Below are 20,378 nucleotides of genomic sequence, written 5' to 3'. Positions count from 1 at the left end.
GATACATTTATTGCATCCAATTATTAATTATTAAAGTGGCTAGAGATTTGAGTCAGTATGTTGGCAGCAGCCACTCAATGTTAGTGATGGCCGTTTAACAGTCTGATGGCCTTGAGATAGAAGCTGTTTTTCAGTCTCTCTGTCCCAGCTTTGATGCACCTGTACTGACCTAGCCTTCTAGATGTTGAGGGTCAGTAAAGTGGAGATGTTGTTTCCTACTTTCACCACCTGGGGGCGGCCTGTCAGAAAGTCCAGGACCCAGTTGCACAGGGCGGGTTCAAGACCCAGAATCTCGAGCTTAATGAAGAGTTTGGAGGGTACTATGGTGTTAAATGCTGAGCTGTAGTCACTTTAACTATACATTCATGTACATACTACCTCAATTGGGCCGACCAACCAGTGCTCCCGCACATTGGCTAACCGGGCTATCTGCATTGTGTCCCACCACCCACCACCCGCCAACCCCTCTTTTACACTACTGCTACTCTCTGTTCATCATATATGCATAGTCACTTTAACCATATGTACATGTACATACTACCTCAATCAGCCTGACTAACAGGTGTCTGTATGTAGCCTCGCTACTTTTATAGCCTCGCTACTCTATATAGCCTGTCTTTTTACTGTTTTTTATTTCTTTACCTACCTATTGTTCACCTAATACCTTTTTTTGCACCATTGGTTAGAGCCTGTAAGTAAGCATTTCACTGTAAGGTCTACACCTGTTGTATTCGGCGCACGTGACAAATAAACTTTGATTTGATTTGAACAGCATTCTTGCATAGGTATTCCTCTTGTCCAGATGGGTTAGGGCAGTGTGATTGCGATTGCGTCGTCTGTGGACCTATTGGGGTGGTAAGCAAATTGGAGTGGGTCTAGGGTGTCAGGTAGGGTGGAGGTGATATGATCCTTGACTAGTCTCTCAATGTCACGCCCTGACCATAGAGAGCTTTTTATTCTCTATGTTGGTTAGGTCGGGGTGTGATTAGGGTGGGTCACCTAGGGGATTATGTTTCTATGTTGACCAGGTATGGTTCCCAATCAGAGGCAGCTGTTTGTTGTTGTCTCTGATTAGGGATCATATTTAGGCAGCCATTTCCCCTTTGTGCTTTGTGGGATCTTGACTATGGATAGTTGCCTATTAGCACTATTGTTAGCTTCACGTTTCGTTTTGAGATTTATTGTTTTTGTTTAGCTGTGAGTTTCACCTAGAAATAAAAAGATGTGGAACCCATAAAAAATATGTTTCTATGTGACACTCAAAGCACTTCATGATGACGTAAGTGAGTGCTACGATAGTCGTTTAGCTCAGTTACCTTAGCTTTCTTGGGAACAGGAACAATGGTGGCCCTCTTGAAGCATGCTTTGAGGACGCGGCTAGGGATGCCGTCTGGGCCGGCAGCCTTGCGAGAGTTAACACGTTTAAAGTTTTACTCATGTTGGCTGCGGTGAAGGAGAGACCGCAGGTTTTGGTAGCGGGCCGTGTCGGTGGAACTGTATTGTCCTCAAAGCGAGCAAATAAGTTGTTTAGTTTGTCTGGGAGCAAGACATCGTAGTCCACGACGGGGCTGGTTTTCTTTCCGTAATCCGTGATTGACTGTAGATCCTGCCACATACCTCTTGTGTCTGAGCCATTGAATTGCGACTCAACTTTGTCTCTATACTGACGCTTAGCTTGCTTGATTGCCTTGTGGAGGGAATAGCTACACTGTTTGTATTCGGTCATGTTTCCGGTCGCCTTGCCCTGATTAAAAGCAGTAGTTTGCGCTTTCAGTTTTGCACGAATGCTGCCAACAATCCACGGTTTCTGATTGGGGAAGGTTTTAATAGTCGCCGTGGGTACAACATCACCGATGCACTTGCTAATAAACTCGCTCACCGAATCAGCGTATACATCAACGTTGTTGTTCCTATCCTATCCGGAACATATCCCAGTCCACGTGATCGAAACAATCTTGAAGCGTGGAATCAGATTGGTCGGATCAGCATTGAACAGACCTGAGCGCGAGCGTTTCCTGTTTTAGTTTCTGTCTATAGGCTGGGAGCAACAAAATGGAGTCGGAGGGTACTATGGTATACAGGTAAGAGAGTCTAGCTAGCTACATTTTAAGATATTATACGTTTCTAATTGTCTAAATCTAGCTAGCTAACGTTGAACCTATTTGGTTAGCTTCAGCTACCTGTAGATTCATGCAGAGTAGTAACGTTTTGAGTTGGGATTATGGTTCATTGTTTAGCTAGCTAGCTACATTTCTAGTCAAAAGAGTCCACTATGCAAGTAACCATTTCACTGTACCGTTTACACCTTCAGTATGCTGTGCATGTGACAAATAAACTTTGATTTTATTTGATATAGTGTGTTTACCAGTGAAGGTAATGTGAAGAACCACATGACCTGCACCAAAGTCAAATTAGCATATAACGTTAGGCCAATGAGACCAAGTTCGAAAATTCTCCAGTAGAAAGAGCTGCTTTTTTTTCATCACACTCACAACAATAAGCTATTTTCTCTTTTACTTTTTGAGTTTAGCAGATGCTCTTATCCAGAGTGATTTACAGGTGCAATTAAGGATAAGTGATTTGCTCAAGGCCACATCGACAGATTTTTCACCTAGTTGACTCTGGGACTTGAACCAGTGACCAACGCTCTTAACCGGTAGGTTACCTGCCACCCTTTCTCTGTAATTAGCTCGCTTGTAAATAATGGTGTTATTGTGATTATATTTTCCTGTAATAATGAATACAAATTAGCTAAAGTTAAGACATTGTCAGCTATATGATATGGTCATTATATGAACTGGCTAGCCAGCTAACTTAACTTTAGGTAGAGACGAACCAAAACATTGTTTAGAAAGATTATTTTAGTTGCCTGGTTTGCCTGATTGACATATACTAAATTCATTTTCATACAGATGGGTTTATTGGTGTTAAAATACATCAGTTATGCTATTTTGGACCACCAGTCTGCTGATGTCATGCAGCCTGTCGTTTTTATGTTTATACTTTTTCATAACGACAACGACAAGTTTTATGTCGGACGACAATAGAATGTTCATAATGTCACTGCGACAACTGTATACAGACACGTCGAAAGACGTATTATAAACCAGCCTTTAGTCTTGAAATCTTTGGCCTCACATGTGAATCCTTAACGAGATGGGTGGGGCTTAAGAGGGTGCGAACGATACTGAATGGGTGTGGGAAAAAAGCTCTCCAGTAGGTGTACCAAAACATCCAAGGGCCATTTTCTCAAAAGCAGAATTCCTTTCCCCTTGTTCCTCAACTGTAGTGTATAATATACCATTTTTAAGCTCTACTTTTATCCAATTTAAAAAACACAATTTCAAATGTTGCTACATAAGACCGAATGGAGCAGGTTGGTCACAAATGTAATTTGTAGAGTGCCTTTGTAACAACTATGAAACAGAAATGTGCTGGAACATGGAAAAGCTTCCTTTTATAATGACAAAATAAAAAATAAAAACCCAACCACCAAGACACACAGTCAAATTATGAAAACATCAGTAGCCTAAACATCATTATAAGCACCAAGTGGCCTTGATAAATAGTGAAACTCAGCACAAAAGCAGTAATGGCATTATAATGTACAGTGGGGAGAACAAGTATTTGATACACTGCCGATTTTGCAGGTTTTCCTACTTACAAAGCATGTAGAGGTCTGTAATTTTTATCATAGGTACACTTCAACTGTGAGAGACGGAATCTAAAACAAAAATACAGAAAATCACATTGTATGAATTTTAAGTAATTAATTTGCATTTTATTGCATGACATAAGTATTTGATACATCAGAAAAGCAGAACTTAATATTTGGTACAGAAACCTTTGTTTGCAATTACAGAGATCATACGTTTCCTGTAGTTCTTGACCAGGTTTGCACACACTGCAGCAGGGATTTTGGCCCACTCCTCCATACAGACCTTCTCCAGATCCTTCAGGTTTCGGGGCTGTCGCTGGGCAATACGGACTTTCAGCTCCCTCCAAAGATTTTCTATTGGGTTCAGGTCTGGAGACTGGCTAGGCCACTCCGGGACCTTGAGATGCTTCTTACGGAGCCACTCCTTAGTTGCCCTGGCTGTGTGTTTCGGGTCATTGTCATGCTGGAAGAGCCAGCCACGACCCATCTTCAATGCTCTTACTGAGGGAAGGAGGTTGTTGGCCAAGATCTCGCGATCCATGGCCCCATCCATCCTCCCCTCAATACGGTGCAGTCGTCCTGTCCCCTTTGCAGAAAAGCATCCCCAAAGAATGATGTTTCCACCTCCATGCTTCACGGTTGGGATGGTGTTCTTGGGGTTGTACTCATCCTTCTTCTTCCTCCAAACACGGCGAGTGGAGTTTAGACCAAAAAGCTCTATTTTTGTCTCATCAGACCACATGACCTTCTCCCATTCCTCCTCTGGATCATCCAGATGGTCATTGGCAAACTTCAGACGGGCCTGGACATGCGCTGGCTTGAGCAGGGGGACCTTGCGTGCGCTGCAGGATTTTAATCCATGACGGCGTAGTGTGTTACTAATGGTTTTCTTTGAGACTGTGGTCCCAGCTCTCTTCAGGTCATTGACCAGGTCCTGCCGTGTAGTTCTGGGCTGATCCCTCACCTTCCCCATGATCATTGATGCCCCACGAGGTGAGATCTTGCATGGAGCCCCAGACCGAGGGTGATTGACCGTCATCTTCAACTTCTTCCATTTTCTAATAATTGCGCCAACAGTTGTTGCCTTCTCACCAAGCTGCTTGCCTATTGTCCTGTAGCCCATCCCAGCCTTGTGCAGGTCTACAATTTTATCCCTGATGTCCTTACACAGCTCTCTGGTCTTGGCCATTGTGGAGAGGTTGGAGTCTGTTTGATTGAGTGTGTGGACAGGTGTCTTTTATACAGGTAACGAGTTCAAACAGGTGCAGTTAATACAGGTAATGAGTGGAGAACAGGAGGGCTTCTTAAAGAAAAACTAACAGGTCTGTGAGAGCCGGAATTCTTACTGGTTGGTAGGTGATCAAATACTTATGTCATGCAATAAAATGCAAATTAATTACTTAAAAATCATACAATGTGATTTTCTGGATTTTTGTTTTAGATTACGTCTCTCACAGTTGAAGTGTACCTATGATAACAATTACAGACCTCTACATGCTTTGTAAGTAGGAAAACCTGCAAAATCGGCAGTGTATCAAATACTTGTTCTCCCCACTGTATATAAGTGTCGATATGACATCAGTCAAAAATAGTCAATTATTGCCAGCTCGTGCTTATGTGTGTCTTCACGAAATGTCATCAGTTGGATTTAATTTAGCTGTCATCCCTTGTCCTAACTGTTCACACAATTGTCATAACTTTCACATGCTTGACACACCTTCATTTGGTTTTAGTGCATAATAGTTTTCTCTTTATTGTATCTCCATCATCTTGTCATTCTTCAGCACAGTTGTGGAGTACAATGGCTGTGCAGGTGCCTTATTTCACACACAGGGAGGGAGCTCCTGTCTCACTTTGTTCATGGTGCCAGCCAGACTTCTTTTATTTGCAAGCAACTTGTTCGCAAATGACAGTGAAGTGAAAAAATGTCCATGGGGACATTTCTCCCCTTGCCAACATAAGGTTCCACAAGCCTCATCACCACACTTTCCAACCCTCACTCACCTGCTGCCCGATGTGGATATTTTCCCAGATACTGAAAGCCGCTCAGCATGTACAATTACACCTACTCTAAGTAGGCCCGCGTAGACTGATAAGACTGCTTTGATTTGGTGGACTGATATATGGTACATACCATTTTAAGATTGTAATTAGAATGGATCAATACAATAGAATGGCCCACCCAGTTCTTTAATCACAATTGATGATTACATCATTATGCATTGTTCTCTTCCCTTCGCTCATCAACTCACCCAACTCATCGTTTCTCCCCATCACACTTTACAAAATGTATTTCTTCTGTTGTTAAATGTGTGGAATTAGTTTCAGTATAGTTTAGGTTCAGTTTTGAGGCAATTATCGGGGTGAGTATCAGCTGGGTATTGCACTTTCAACTGTCGGAAGAAGGAGCGGAGCAGGCCCTACCATCGGGGGGGCAACGGGGAGAAACCATTCTAAAAATGACATGCTGTCCTTAAACTGGTTATAACTCCAGTTCTGTTTCTGATATTAGGAAAAGTCAAGGACGGAAGGGGACATGACTTAAAAATAAATAAAAATAAATAAATACAAATAATGAGCAGTCAAAATGTCTACATTAGCTTTTTTAGTGTTAAAGAGATTGTCAGCAGATGTGATTTTCCTGCAAGAGTTACATTTCATAAAGGATAAATTGAATATTTAAAGAGGAGCTGGGTTGATAAATAAGAATTCACCCTTTTCCCTTATATCCCAGCACACAGTCCAAGAAGGCCGTTTTCTATTGTTGAATTGTACCTTATGTAGTGAAAAATACACATTGATTTCATTGTAAATTCCACCAGGGGCAAATCTGGTCATTTTTAGATAGAATGCAAGCTCTAGTAGATCAAATCCAGACAGGAACTATTATCTTAGCAGGAGACCTAATTCATACATTCGATAAGATAGACAGATGTAGCAATAAAAAAGGAAAATTCAAGGAACCTCGAAAGAGGCTGAAAAATGTAATCTCTACAAATAATTTACAGGACACCTGAAGATTACTATTCCCAACTACAAAAGACTATTCCTTTTTTTTCTCAAAATAAGAAAAGCTATTCAATAACTGACTACATTTATTTTCTCCAAAAATGCTCTGAACAATTAACTGGGTTAAAAAATGCATGACATAGTGCTATCGGATCATTCTCCGGTATCATGATTAGTTACACTAACAGAAAATACACTTAGTAACAGAATATGGAGAATGAACAGAGCACATCTTCAAGACCCAAAATGTATTAAATACATAAATGAACAAATATAAACATTTACCATTACCAATATAGACATAGAGGACAGAGAAAATCCATCCCCCCAATATAATTTGATGTTTTTAAGGTGTACATTAAGGGTATGATAATCTCAAACACGACAAAAATTCAATCTGATTTAGAAATTTAAATTACAGAAAAATAAATCACTATTTTCCAAAAAGCCCATACAAAAATTAAAAGGTAAAAAAGAAAATACAATTTCAGAATTTAAGCAGGAATATGATATTTTACTTTTGAAGAAAGCCAACAACTGCAGGTTAAACTCAAATCAAGCATACGATTTAATGGCAAATAAACCTGGAAAATATCTCGCAGGCCTCACAAAAACAATACACGCCAAACCAGTTATAATTTCAAAAGATAAATATACAAATGGGTTAATTAGAAACAACAACATGATTAATTACAATTTTTAAAGCCTCTATGAAAATATATATAAATCAGAATTAAACAACAGTTGGACTGATCCTACAGCCTTCTCACGCAATTCAGTACTTTCTAGTTCCATGTATCAGTTATTTAAATTGGTCTACATGGAAAACTAAAGGCATAGACACCGTAAAGTACTTAATAATAGGAAATGCATGTATTTCATGACAGAATTAAAAGGAATTTTAGACTGACCAATGCTGGGCCTCAATGCAGTCTTTGGAACAGTAAACTCAATGTGCTATTCTGATCATTTTAAAATAAAATAATTTCTCATGTTTCTTAAGACCTGCCTAAACAAAATCATTATATTTTTTGTGATGGCGTATTAAATGGATTTATTAGCCTACGGATGTATACGTATTGAGGCAATTATGTCACTGTGGTAAATGAACCACAGTGGTTAAATGCACCATGACACTGCGTAATTCCTTTGTTCATTTACCAAACAAGACAACTCATAATCCAGTGCCTTAACAGCTACATACTACCAGTGGCGTAGTCAGAAATTGTGTGGGTCAAAGTTTAAGCACTCAAATTAACATTGAATATTCATTGAAAGCATAGGCTACCTTACTAGTGTGCTACTCTACTCGATCACACACATCTAATAGAAGAGAGTCTCAGGTTTATAATGCACATACAGTTGCCAAACAATTCTCAAAAAATGAGCACAAGGGCATTGCTTAAAAAAATATATTTTTAAATTATCATGGTTCCACAGGTTCGATACATATTGGAGAAATATATTTTCTATTTAAATCTGTTATATTACTACTATAACATATACAATATAGGTGTGTTGACTGTGATTAATTAGCTAAAATGCTAAAGTTGTCCATCGTGTGATTCGAACACGCATTAGGTTGCTAGACGTTTGCGTTATACGTCCACACATCCTCCCCGACCAACCACCCTCCTATCGTTGCTTTCTTAAGTAACCTAACCTAGTAACCTTAAGTAACCTTTATCTGAGATTTGAATTCTACAAAAATATGTTTTTTGTGTGCCTGTCACAAATTTTGCATAAGTCAGCACCCTGCAGAGACTCAAAATGCTATTGAGATATCTCAAATTATAACCAACACAGGAAAAGGGTCACTTTAGTCATAATTCAATATGGGGCAAAGTCAGAAAAAGGACCTTACACCTGATATATGACCATTCTACCCATGCTAGATTACGGAGACGAAATGTATAGATCATCAGGTAAGGGTGTTCTAGAGCGGCTAGATGTTCTTTACCGTTCGACCATCAGATTTGCCACCAATGCTCCTTATAGGAAACATCATTGCACTCTATACTCCTCTGTAACTTGTCATCTCTGTACCTGGCGCAAGACCCACTGGTTGATGTTTAATTATAAAACCCTCTTAGGCCTCGCTCCCTCCTGATACCTACTAAAACCCTCATCCTCCACACACAAAACCTGTTCTGCCAGTCACATTCTGTTAAAGATCCCCAGAGCACACACATCCCTGGGTCGCTTAGCTTCTTGAGAATACAGGGGGTGCTATTTTCCCATTAGCATAATTTGCTCTACAGATTAAACTGCCTCTTATTCAATTATTGCTCTTACTATATGCATATAAATAATACCATTGGAAAGAAAACAATCTCTAGTTTCTAAAACCGTTTCAATTTTGTCTCTGAGTGATACACAAGTCATTTGACAGCACTTTCCCTGACCAAGAAGTAGAATGCAAGAAGTCTATGCTCGCTTCAACGCTCAGCCTATATATGGTCATGACCCCTATGACCAGAAACACACTTCATTCGCCTTCCTCTGGGTGTCAAGAGGACGTCAGAGGAGAAATTCTTTGTTTATCTGGTACTGACGTGAAATAAGACCTATTTCTTTGGCGTGACCGACAACTTCCGGTTTTCTGATTCGCACGAGTTGGAGCTGCGATTGTGTACTGTTTTGCTGGCGTTATGGATGAAAACTATCTCCGTGTCGAATTTTGTTTGATACATGTGACCATATCATCGTAATGTATGTTTTTTCAATATAGTTTAATCAGATTATTTGAATTTTTTCGGGAGTTTTGTGGTGTTCCGTTGTCTGATTTTATTTACGTTTGAGAGATCCGTGCCACTCGACCAGTACCTGTGCTAAATGGAGTGGGAAAGGAACAATTCTGAACGGAACCAACGACTCATCTTGACAAAGGACACTTTGCTCAACATTCTGATGAAAGATCAGCCATAGTAAGACCCAATTTACGATGTTATATCATATCTGTTGTGCATGTGAACTGGCCGTGGGCGCCTAGCCGAATCTGCCTGGTATAGCTATGCTAATTTAGCGCTACATTTTGTTTTCGTTATAAAACATTTAATAAATCTGAAATATTGTTTGGATTCACCAGATGTTGGGCTTTCAATATCTGTACGCTGTGTATTTTTCTGAAATGTTTTAAGATGAGTAATTCGTTATATGACGTTGGTCTCTGTAATTGTTCTGGCTGGGTCAGCACTATTTCAGATTGCAGCTGCAATGTAGAACTGTGATTTATACCTGAAAAATGCACATTTTTCCAAAAAAAAACTATGCTATACCATAAATATGTTATCAGACTGTCATCTTATGAAGTTGTTTCTTGGTTAGTGGCTATATATATTTTTATTTAGTCGAATTAGTGATAGCTACTGACGCAGGAAAAAACTATTGGGAGTAAAAAAATCGTGTCCTTTGCTAACGTGGTTAGCTAATAGATTTACATATTGTGTCTTCCCTGTAAAACATTTTAAAAATCTGAAATGGTGGCTTTATTCACAAGACCTGTATCTTTCATCTGGTGTCTTGGACTTGTGATTTAATGATATTTAGATGCTACAAGTTACTTGTGACGCTATGCTAGCTATGCTACTCAGTGGGGGGGGGGGGGGGTGCTACCGGATCAGGGTTGGTGACTCGTGAGAAGTTAGTTTGCTGCAGCTAGCAACTGAAACGAGCTGCGAAAAACATTCAAACTGGACAATTTTATCTCTACATTCAAAGACTCAATCGTGGACACTCTTACTGATAGTTGTGGCTGCTTCAATTGATGTATTGAATCTACCTTTTTTGCCCTTTGTGGCGTTGTCTGTGCCTAACAATGTTTGTACCATGTTTGTGCTGCTACCACGTTGTGCTGCTGCCATGTTGTGTTGCTACCGTGTTGTTATGCTGTGTTGCTTCCATGCTGTTTTGTCATGTGTTGTTGTCTTAACCCTCCTGTTGTGTTCCGGTCGGATTGGACCGATTTACAAGTTTTCTCTCTGAAAAATGTAGTTAATTTAATCTGATTGTTATAAGGTTCCATGACTTTGTCCACACATAGCATCTGAACACACAAAATACATTTTGATGGTTTTCATAACATTTTGGGTGTTTTATTTAACTTTTGTACAGCTGTGGTGTTCCCGGTCAAAAACAATAAATAAATGTGGGTGTTCCCGAAAGGAACCAGGGGAAGCGGGTGGTCCTGGAAATGACTACAGGTCTCCAGGGGCACAACATAACATGTGACAATTTCTTCACCTCATATGCTCTTGGTCAGGAGCGGCTCCAAAAAGAAAATGACCATGGCGGGGACGGTCAGAAGAAACAGGTCTGTTGCCTCATGCCTTACTCACTACCAAGGACAGGGCTCGTTTTTCCTCTAAATTTGCCTTCACCGATACACACACTCTTGTGTCCTACTGCCTGGAGATAAAGAAGAATGGGATGCCGCTGTGAGTACCAAGGAGGACAAGAAGCCCAACGTTGTCCTGGATTACAACAAGAACAAAGGGGGAGTTGACAGCCTTGATAAGGTATGTTACTTTCTGTCTTTCAAGTCTCATGTACTTTTTTTTCTATTACCAGATTGTTTTATCTGCACCATAACAACAAGACATGTTGTTGTTTGGTGAAATGCTCATTGAATTTGTGAACAATATGGAGTCAATTCTATTCATTTGAATATGTAAATATGTTTTAGATGTGATAAATTAAAACAACGCTTTGAGGCAATTTTTCACATGTTACTATGCATGACATGAAGTATCACTTGTATGTACTCATTATTTTATTTACTGATTGTTGCACTTTTGCAGGTTACTGGCACATACTCTTGTAAGAGGATGACGGCACGTTGGCCCATGGTGGTGTTCTTCAACATCCTAGATGTGTCGGCCAACAACGCGTTTGTGGTGTGGATGGAGGTGAATCCAGGCTGGAAGCAGGGGAAATTCTTCAAGAGGAGACTATTCCTAAAAGAGTTGGGGAAAGCCATGGTGGCACCCCTCATTCAAAGGCGCCAACACCTTCCTCCAACACCATCCTCTGCTGGATTGGTGAAAGATATACAAGGGCCAGAAGCTAGATCTACGGCTGCCAGAGACCGAAGAGACAAAATGAAGGAGGTGCAATCTGTGTGCACCAAGAGATGTCAAAACGAGCATTAGGTGCCTTAAATGCAGTGCATATATTTGCAAGGGACATGCAACAACCACCATGTATTGTCCAACATGTGCATGAGAACACACAAAATGTAACCACCATTGATTGACAGTGTCACGCCCTGACCTTAGAGAGCCTTTTTATGTCTCTATTTGGTTTGGTCAGGATGTGATTTGGGGTGGGCATTCTATGTTTTGTTTTCTATGATTTTGTGTTTCTATGTTTTGGCCGGGTAGGGTTCTCAATCAGGGACAGCTGTCTATCATTGTCTCTGATTGAGAACCATACTTAGGCAGCCCTTTTTTCCACCTGTCTTTGTGGGAAGTTGTCTTTGTTTGTTGGCAGTATAGCCTTTAGCTTCACGGTTGTTTTCTCGTTTGTTGTTTTGTTGGCGTCATTTTTTATAATTAAAGAAAATGTACGCTCACGACGCTGCACCTTGGTCCACTTCCTTCAACAGCCGTGACAGACAGATTGTGACAGATGTTTTTGTTAGTAATACTGTTATTGTCACTGTTGTTCTTTAATGTGTTCAGACATTCATTTTGTAATATGGTAAAGTTTTAATGTGAGGTTTTGGGCCTATATCCTTTCTTTACTAATAAAATCATACTGGTCAGTTTTGACCGGGAACACAAAATATGTTATTTTGTGCCACTATTAAAATATTTGAAGTGGTTTCAAAGCAAATGTCCTTGTTAAACTTTGACACAAAATAGTCTGTGATAAATAGCACAATTTGTTTCATCTGAGTAGTTCTTATAGTCAAAATAATCCATACATTATGCTTTTTCTACACAAAAACTAGTTGTATGAGCTCAGGTCAATGAGACCTACATGTCTTAAACAGCAAATAGAAGTTCAAAACTTGTAATGTTCACAAGAACTTAAGCTGATAAAAATATCTAACACAACAGTAGGTGATAATATATGTATTATTATGGATTTATAATCAGCTATAATGGGGCAGTCATTTCGGACCGGGAACACAGAAGTAATGAACATGAAACGAACACAACAGGAGAGTTCATTCTCTATGTAGTGTTGCGGAGTCTCTCTTGTCATGATGTGTGAATTGTCCTACATTCACATTTTTAATCCCAGCCCTTGTCCCTGCAGGAGTTATTCTGCCTCTTGGTAGGCCGTCATTGTAAATAACGTGTTATTAATTGACTTCCCTAGTTAAATAAAATAAAAGTTCCAGTCATTTCATCCATGCAGAGGCAGGGGTTGGCGAAACTGGTACTTGAGGGTACTGGTATGTGTGCAGGCTTTTGTTCCAGACCAGCATAAACAAACATTATATTATACGTTGTCTAAATTGATTATGACTTAGTTAAAATCAAGTGTGTTAGTGCAGGGCTGGAACAAAAGCCTGCTCACACTGCTGTCTCTGTTGGCCTCTCCTGCATTTGATACTGACTCCTTTTCCCTCCACTGCAGCAGGAGACTCAACCCCCTATACATGCACAGCCAAAATTAATCTGAATGCATTAAAGACAATGTCATATTCCATTTTAGAAAGCTGCGCTCAGAACATGACATTTATTGCAACGAATTCTCGGCAGCCAAGCACACTGGCATTGAACGGATTTATGCTGCCAATGCCGGCGGTATCCATCACAAGGGGAAATTGGCGTTTTCAAAATGCCATTCACTTTCAAATCACTTTCCTTTTCCTAAACGCCAGGGGGAGAGAGAGCGGGAAACATTCCTGAAAAGTGCAACTTTACTAATTACATCACATTAGCAATGTGTCTTTCTTCTCCCACGCTATACTAGCCCCACTATTGTAATGGCCCTGCCTGGATGACTGACACATAATGTATGATGGTCTGAGCAAAAAAAAACTTAATTAAGTTTGAATTGAATTATCCTCAAAGCTTTAACAAGGCGTTTGACATTTACTGTAGGATGCCAATAGAAGGCTTCACCCTTTGCGGGTTCCTGGGAAACTGACAGGCATGCAACAAGACCCTGGGTAGTGTGTATGTGTGCTGCTGTGCACACTGATACCACAACAACAGACAGGTTTTTTCATTTTATTTATATGCATGAATGAGAGATGGTTTGACGGAACCGGAGACACACGAACGCACACACAAACACGCGCCTTAATTGACTGCTCGTCTTGGATCAGGTCTCATGGGACTTAACACTTTACATTTGTGGGAATTGACGTATATGGATAGGGCCAAATTGAAATGTTTCACACAGAAGAAATATGAGAACTATATGCATAACCATGGTAGTATTTGAAAGGGAACACTTTGGAGATTATGGGGAAATTATCAGACAGATGGGAGGACACTACAGTTCACCTGATACAAAACTGAATCCAAACATTATACTGTTGATTTTATGTGCATTTTACATTTACTGTACATTCTTTTTTCAGCATTTGTTGATCACTAAATCTTAAAATACTATGGATACATTCAGTAACATAATAAGTATATTCATGAAAAATGTGGGGTTGGTGCAACATAAGACAAAAACATTTTTGATACTGTAACTTCTTGTCAATAGGGGGGCGCTATTTTCACTTTGGAAAAAATCGTGCCCAATTTAAACGGCCTCGTACTCTATTCTAGATCATACAATATGCATATTATTATTACTATTGGATAGAAAACACTCTCAAGTTTCTAAAACTGTTTGAATTATATCTGTGAGTAAAACAGAACTCATTTGGCAGCAAACTTCCAGAAAGGAAGTGAAAATTCTGAAAATGGGGCTCTGTTTCAGGGCCTGCCTATTCAACTGGCTTATATTTATCGATATACATGCACTTCATATGCCTTCCACTAGATGTCAAAAGGCAGTGGAAGGTGGAATGGGGTGTCTAGCTTGATCTGAGGTCGAACAAGAGCTTTTGGAGTGGCAGGTCAGGAATTTCCTTTGTCTATCAAGGCGCGCAAAGCACCTCGATATTGTCTTCTGATAAGCGTTCAGTTTACACGGCGAATATCTCCGGCTCTGATTTTATTTGATACATGTGATAATAACATCGTAAAGTATGTTTTTTCAACCGAGTTTTATCAGATTATTCAACGTTTATTGGGACTTTTGGAGTTTTCCGTTCTTTGCGTAGAGAGAAGATGGGAACGTCATCAAGCTTGGCTAGCATTGTGGCGCAAATTCAACAGAAGAAAAGGACATTCTAAAACCAAACAACGATTTATTCTGGACCAAGGACTCCTTGTACAAGATTCTGATGGAAGCTCAGCAAAAGTAAGAACAATTTATGATGTTATTTCGTATTTCTGTGGAAAATGTTGATTCCTATTCTCTGCCGTTTTGGCGAGCGCTGTCTCGCAATAACGCAAGCTGTTTGTTATGGTAAAGTTATTTTAAAAATCTAACACGGCGGTTGCATTAAGAACCAGTGTATCTTTCATTTGCCATACAACAAGTATTTTTATGTAAAGTTTATGATGATTTCTTTGGTCAGATTAGGTGAGTGTCCAAAATATCTCTGGAGATTCTGGTGAATCGATGCTACGTATTCACAATGTATAATCAGGATTTGTATCTCTAAATATGCACATTTTCGAACAAAATGTCGGTTTTGTGCAAGCTATTTATGCGGGGAGTAAATTGTGTTGTGTGTTTGGCTACTGTAGTGAGCTAATAGAAATATATATTGTGTTTTCGCTGTAAAACACTTAAAAAAATCTGAAATATTGGCTGGATTCACAAGATGTTTATCTTTCATTTGCTGTACACCATGTATTTTTCATAAATGTTTTATGATGAGTATTTAGGTATTTCACGTTGCTCTCTGTAATTATTCTGGCTGCTTCGGTGCTATTTGTGATGGTAGCTGCAATGTAAAACTATGATTTATACCTCAAATATGCTAATTTTTCGAACAAAACATAAATGTATTGTATAACATGTTATAAGACTGTCATCTGATGAAGTTGTTTCTTGGTTAGTGACTAATTATATCTCTATTTGGTCGGTTTTGTGATAGCTACCTATGCGGTAGAAACATGGTGAAAATATGCGGTTGAGTCTTTGGCTATTGTGGTTTGCTAATAGAAATACATATTGTGTTTTCGCTGTAAAACATTTAAAAAATCGGAAATGATGGCTGGATTCACAAGATGTTTATCTTTCATTTGCTGTATTGGACTTGTGATTTCATGAAAATTATATTATATGATATCCCTGTCCCGTTAGGCTAGGCTATGCTAGTCAGCTTTTTTGATGAGGATGCTCCCGGATCCGGGATGGGTATCACTGAAAGGTTTACTGTAAGTGACATGAGTTTTATAATATGGAAATGTAAAATGCACGTTTGACTCATTATGATATCAAAGCGGTATTTATTATAATCCTAAATGTTTAATCTTTCAGAACAGATCAAGTCTGCTTGATTTAAAGCATACGCCTCTCTCATTCAACAAATAAATTCAAGGGAGGCCGCCCTAGCAGTGGAGGTGTCATTGAGGCAACAATGCAGAGCTGACTTTCTTGCGAGGCTTTTTAATGGCAAAGTGAGGATAAATAAAGAGTGAAATGTACAATATATAGAAACATAAATAACAGGACGTAGAAAAAAAGGTAGGCCTAATATATTATTGAATCACATACAGTGCATTCGGAAAGTATTCAGACCCCTTTTAATGCTTTGTAATGCTTGTTAATGCTTTGTAACTTAAGCTTTATGCCTTGCATGTGAATCCATTCATTGTACAATGTTACAACTTCTTACGGCTGAAATACCGTTAACGCGATCGATTTGACAACAGCCAGTGAAAGTGCAGGGCAACAAATTCAAACAACAGAAATCTCATAATTAAAATTCCTCAAACATACAATTATTATACACCACTTTAAAGATAAACTTGTTGTTAATCCCACCACAGTGTCCGATTTCAAAAAGGCTTTACAGCGAAAGCACACCATATGATTATGTTAGGTCAGTACCTAGTCACAGAAAAACACAGCCATTTTTCCAGCCAAAGAGAGGAGTCACAAAAAGCAGAACTAGAGATAAATGTCACGCCCTGACATTTGGGTGGGCATTCTATGTTCTGTAATTCTAGGTTTTGTATTTCTTTGTTCCTGGCCGAGTGTGGTTCCCAATCAGGTGGTTCCCTGTCTATCGTTGTCTCTGATTGGGGATCATACTTAGGCTGCCCTTTTCCCTCTTTCTTTGTGGGATCGTGTTCTTTGTTTGTGTGCAGGGAGTTTGTACATCGAAGCTGTTCGGTTGTTGTATTCTTTATTGTTTTGTCCTGTTTTAGTTTCACTTTGTGATTAAATTATGTGGAACTCTAAGAACGCTGCGCCTTGGTCTCTTCCTTCCGACGACACCCGTTACAATAAAATTAATCACTAACCTTTGATGATCTTCATCAGATGACACTCATAGGACTTCATATTACACAATACATGTATGTTTTGTTCGATAAAGTTCATATTTATATCCAAAAATCTCAGTTTACATTGGCGCATTATGTTCAGTAATGTTTTGCTTCCAAAACATCCAGTGATTTTGCAATTTACAGAAATACTCATCATAAATGTTGATGAAAATACAAGTGTTATACATGGAATTAAAGATATAATTCTCCTTAATGCAACCGCTGTGTCAGATTTCAAAAAAGGTTTACAGAAAAAGCACACCATGCAATAATCTGAGTACAGCGCTCAGAGACCAAAACAAGCCATACAGATACCCGCCATGTTGTGGAGTCAACAGAAGTCAGAAATAGCATTATAAATATTCACTTACCTTTGATGATCTTCATCAGAATGCACTCCCAGGAATCCCAGTTACACAATAAATGTTTGTTTTGTTCGATAAAGTCCATAATTTATGTCCAAATACCTCCTTTTTGTTCGCGCGTTTAGTTCACAAATCCAAATTCACAAGGGGCAGGCACTTAGTTCAGATGACAGTTCCATTACAGTTTGTAGAAACATGTCAAACGATGTATAGAATCAATTTTTAGGATGTTTTTATCATAAATCTTCAATGATATTCCAACCGGACAATTCCTTTGTCTTTAGAAAGGAAAAGGAACGCAGCTAACTCTCACGGGCGCACGCCTGACTGAACTCATGGCATTCTGCCAGACACCTGACTCAAACAGCTCTTATTCTCTCTTATACCTGACTCAAACAGCTCTCCCCCCCAGTAGGAGCCTGAAACAAGGATCTAAAGACTGTTGACATCTAGTGGAAGCCTTAGGAAGTGCAATCGGACCAAATTTTCCACTGTATCTTGGATAGGCAAAGACTTGAAAACCTACAAACCTCAGACTTCCCACTTCCTGGTTGGATTTTTTCTCCGGTTTTTGCCTGCCATATGAGTTCTGTTATACTCACAGACATCATTCAAACAGTTTTACAAGCTTCAGAGTGTTTCCTATCCAAATCTACTAATAATATGCATATTTTGGATTCTGGGCCTGAGTAGCAGGCAGTTTACTCTGGGCACCTTATTCATCCAAGCTACTCAATACTGCCCCCCAGCCATAAGAAGTTAATTAAAAATCTGCCTTTTTGATTTAGACAATTCTCAAACCAATTCTTAATAGCCCACATCAACTCCTTTCCTAATGCTTGCTTGTATATACAGTATATTTTTTCAATACCAGTCAAAAGTTTGGACACACCTACTCATTCAACGTTTTTCTTTATTTTCACTATTTTCTGCATTGTAGAATAATAGCGAAGACATTAAAGCTAAGAAATAACACATATGGAATCATGTAGTAACCGAAAAAAGGTTAAACAAATCAATTTGAGATTCTTCAAAGTAGCCACCCTTTGCCTTGATGACAGCTTTGCACACTCTTGGCATTCTCTCAACCAGCTTCATGAGGTAGTCACCTGGAATGCATTTCAATTAACAGGTGTGCCTTGTTAAAAGTTTATTTGTGGAATTTCTTTCCTTCTTAGTAAGTTTGAGCCGATCAGTTGTGTTGTGACAACGTAAGGGTGGTATACAGAAGATAGCCCTATTTGGTAAAATACCAAATCCAAATTATGGCAAGAACAGCCCAAATAAGCAGAGACAAACGATCATTACTTTAAGACATGAAGGACAGTCAACTTTGAAAAAGTTTCTTCAAATGCAGTGTACTTGTACAAATGCAGTGTACTACAAAATATATTTTGATTTGTTTAACACTTTTATTGGTTACTACATGATTCCGTATGTTATTTCATAGTTTTGATGTCTTCACTATTATTCTACAATGTAGAAAAAAGTAAAAACAAAGAAAAAACCCTTGAAAACCATCAAGCTCTATGATGAAACTGGCTCTCATGGGGACCACCACAGCAAAGGAAGACCCAGAGTTACCTCTGCTGCAGAGAATAAGTTCATTGGAGTTACCAGCCTCAGAAATTGCAGCCCAAATAAGTGCTTCACAGAGTTTAAGTAACAGACATCTCAACATCAACTGTTCAGAGGACACCGCGTGAATCGGGCCTTCATGGTTCGATTTGATTGATGCAAAGAAACCACTACTAAAGGACACCAATAAAAAGCAGAGACTTGCTTGGCCCAAGGACAACAAGCAATGGACATTAGACTGGGGGAAATCTGTCCTTTTGTCTGATGAGTCATAATTTGAGATTTTTGGTTCCAACTGCTACTGTATGTCTTTGTGAGATACAAAGTAGAACGGATTATCTCTGTATGTGTGGTTCCCACCGTGAAGCATGGAGGAGGAGGTGTGATGGTGTGGGGGTACTTTGCTGGTGACACTGTCTGTGATTTATTTAGAAATCAAGGCACACTTAACCAACATGGCTACCACAGCATTCTGCAGTGATATGCCATCCGGTTTGAGCATAGTGGGACTATCATTTGTTTTTCAACAGGACAATGACCCAGAACACAGCTCCAGGCTGTGTAAGGACTATTTGACCAAGAAGGAGAGTTATGGAGTGCTGCATCAGATGACCTGGCCTCCACAATCACCCGACCTCAACCCAATTGAGATGGTTTGGGATGAGTTGGACCGCAGAGTGAAGGAAAAGCAGCCAACAAGAACTCAGCATATGTGTGAACTCCTTCAAGACTGTTGGAAAAGCATTCCAGGTGAAGCTGGTTGAGAGAATGCCAAGAGTGTGCAAAGCTGTCATCAAGGCAATGGGTGGCTACTTTGAACAATCTCAAATATAAAATATATTTTGATTTGTTTAACACTTTTTTTGGTTTCTACATGATTCCATATGTGTTATTTCATAGTTTTAATGTCTTCACTATTATTCTACAATGTAGAAAATAGTACTAATTAAGAAAAACCCTTAAATAAGTAGGTGTCTAAACTTTTGACTGGTACTGTGTATGTATACACAACACACACACACACACACACACACACACACACACACACACACACACACACACACACACACACACACACACACACACACACACACACACACACACACACACACACACACACACACACACACACACACACACACATTAAGACTAAGACTAAGCAATTAGCCTATTCAAATGTTTATCTATATATACAAGCAAGCATTAGTCGACGTTGACTATTAAGAATTGGTCTAACAATTGTCT

General features: G+C 39.3%; 1 long non-coding RNA gene across 1 annotated transcript; it reads left to right on the top strand.

The window, feature by feature from the left end:
- Window positions 1-10,935: 10,935 nt before the first annotated feature.
- LOC139551940 (uncharacterized) lies at window positions 10,936-12,239 on the top strand. Its single transcript, XR_011670342.1, has 2 exons — window positions 10,936-11,184; window positions 11,467-12,239. It is a non-coding gene; the product is annotated as an uncharacterized lncRNA (long non-coding RNA).
- Window positions 12,240-20,378: the final 8,139 nt, after the last annotated feature.

The sequence above is a fragment of the Salvelinus alpinus genome, chromosome 24 (assembly GCF_045679555.1).
Source record: "Salvelinus alpinus chromosome 24, SLU_Salpinus.1, whole genome shotgun sequence".
Lineage (NCBI taxonomy): Eukaryota > Metazoa > Chordata > Actinopteri > Salmoniformes > Salmonidae > Salvelinus > Salvelinus alpinus.
Note: the sequence above shows the minus strand (reverse complement) of the source record. Positions and strands in the feature narration are given on the sequence as shown.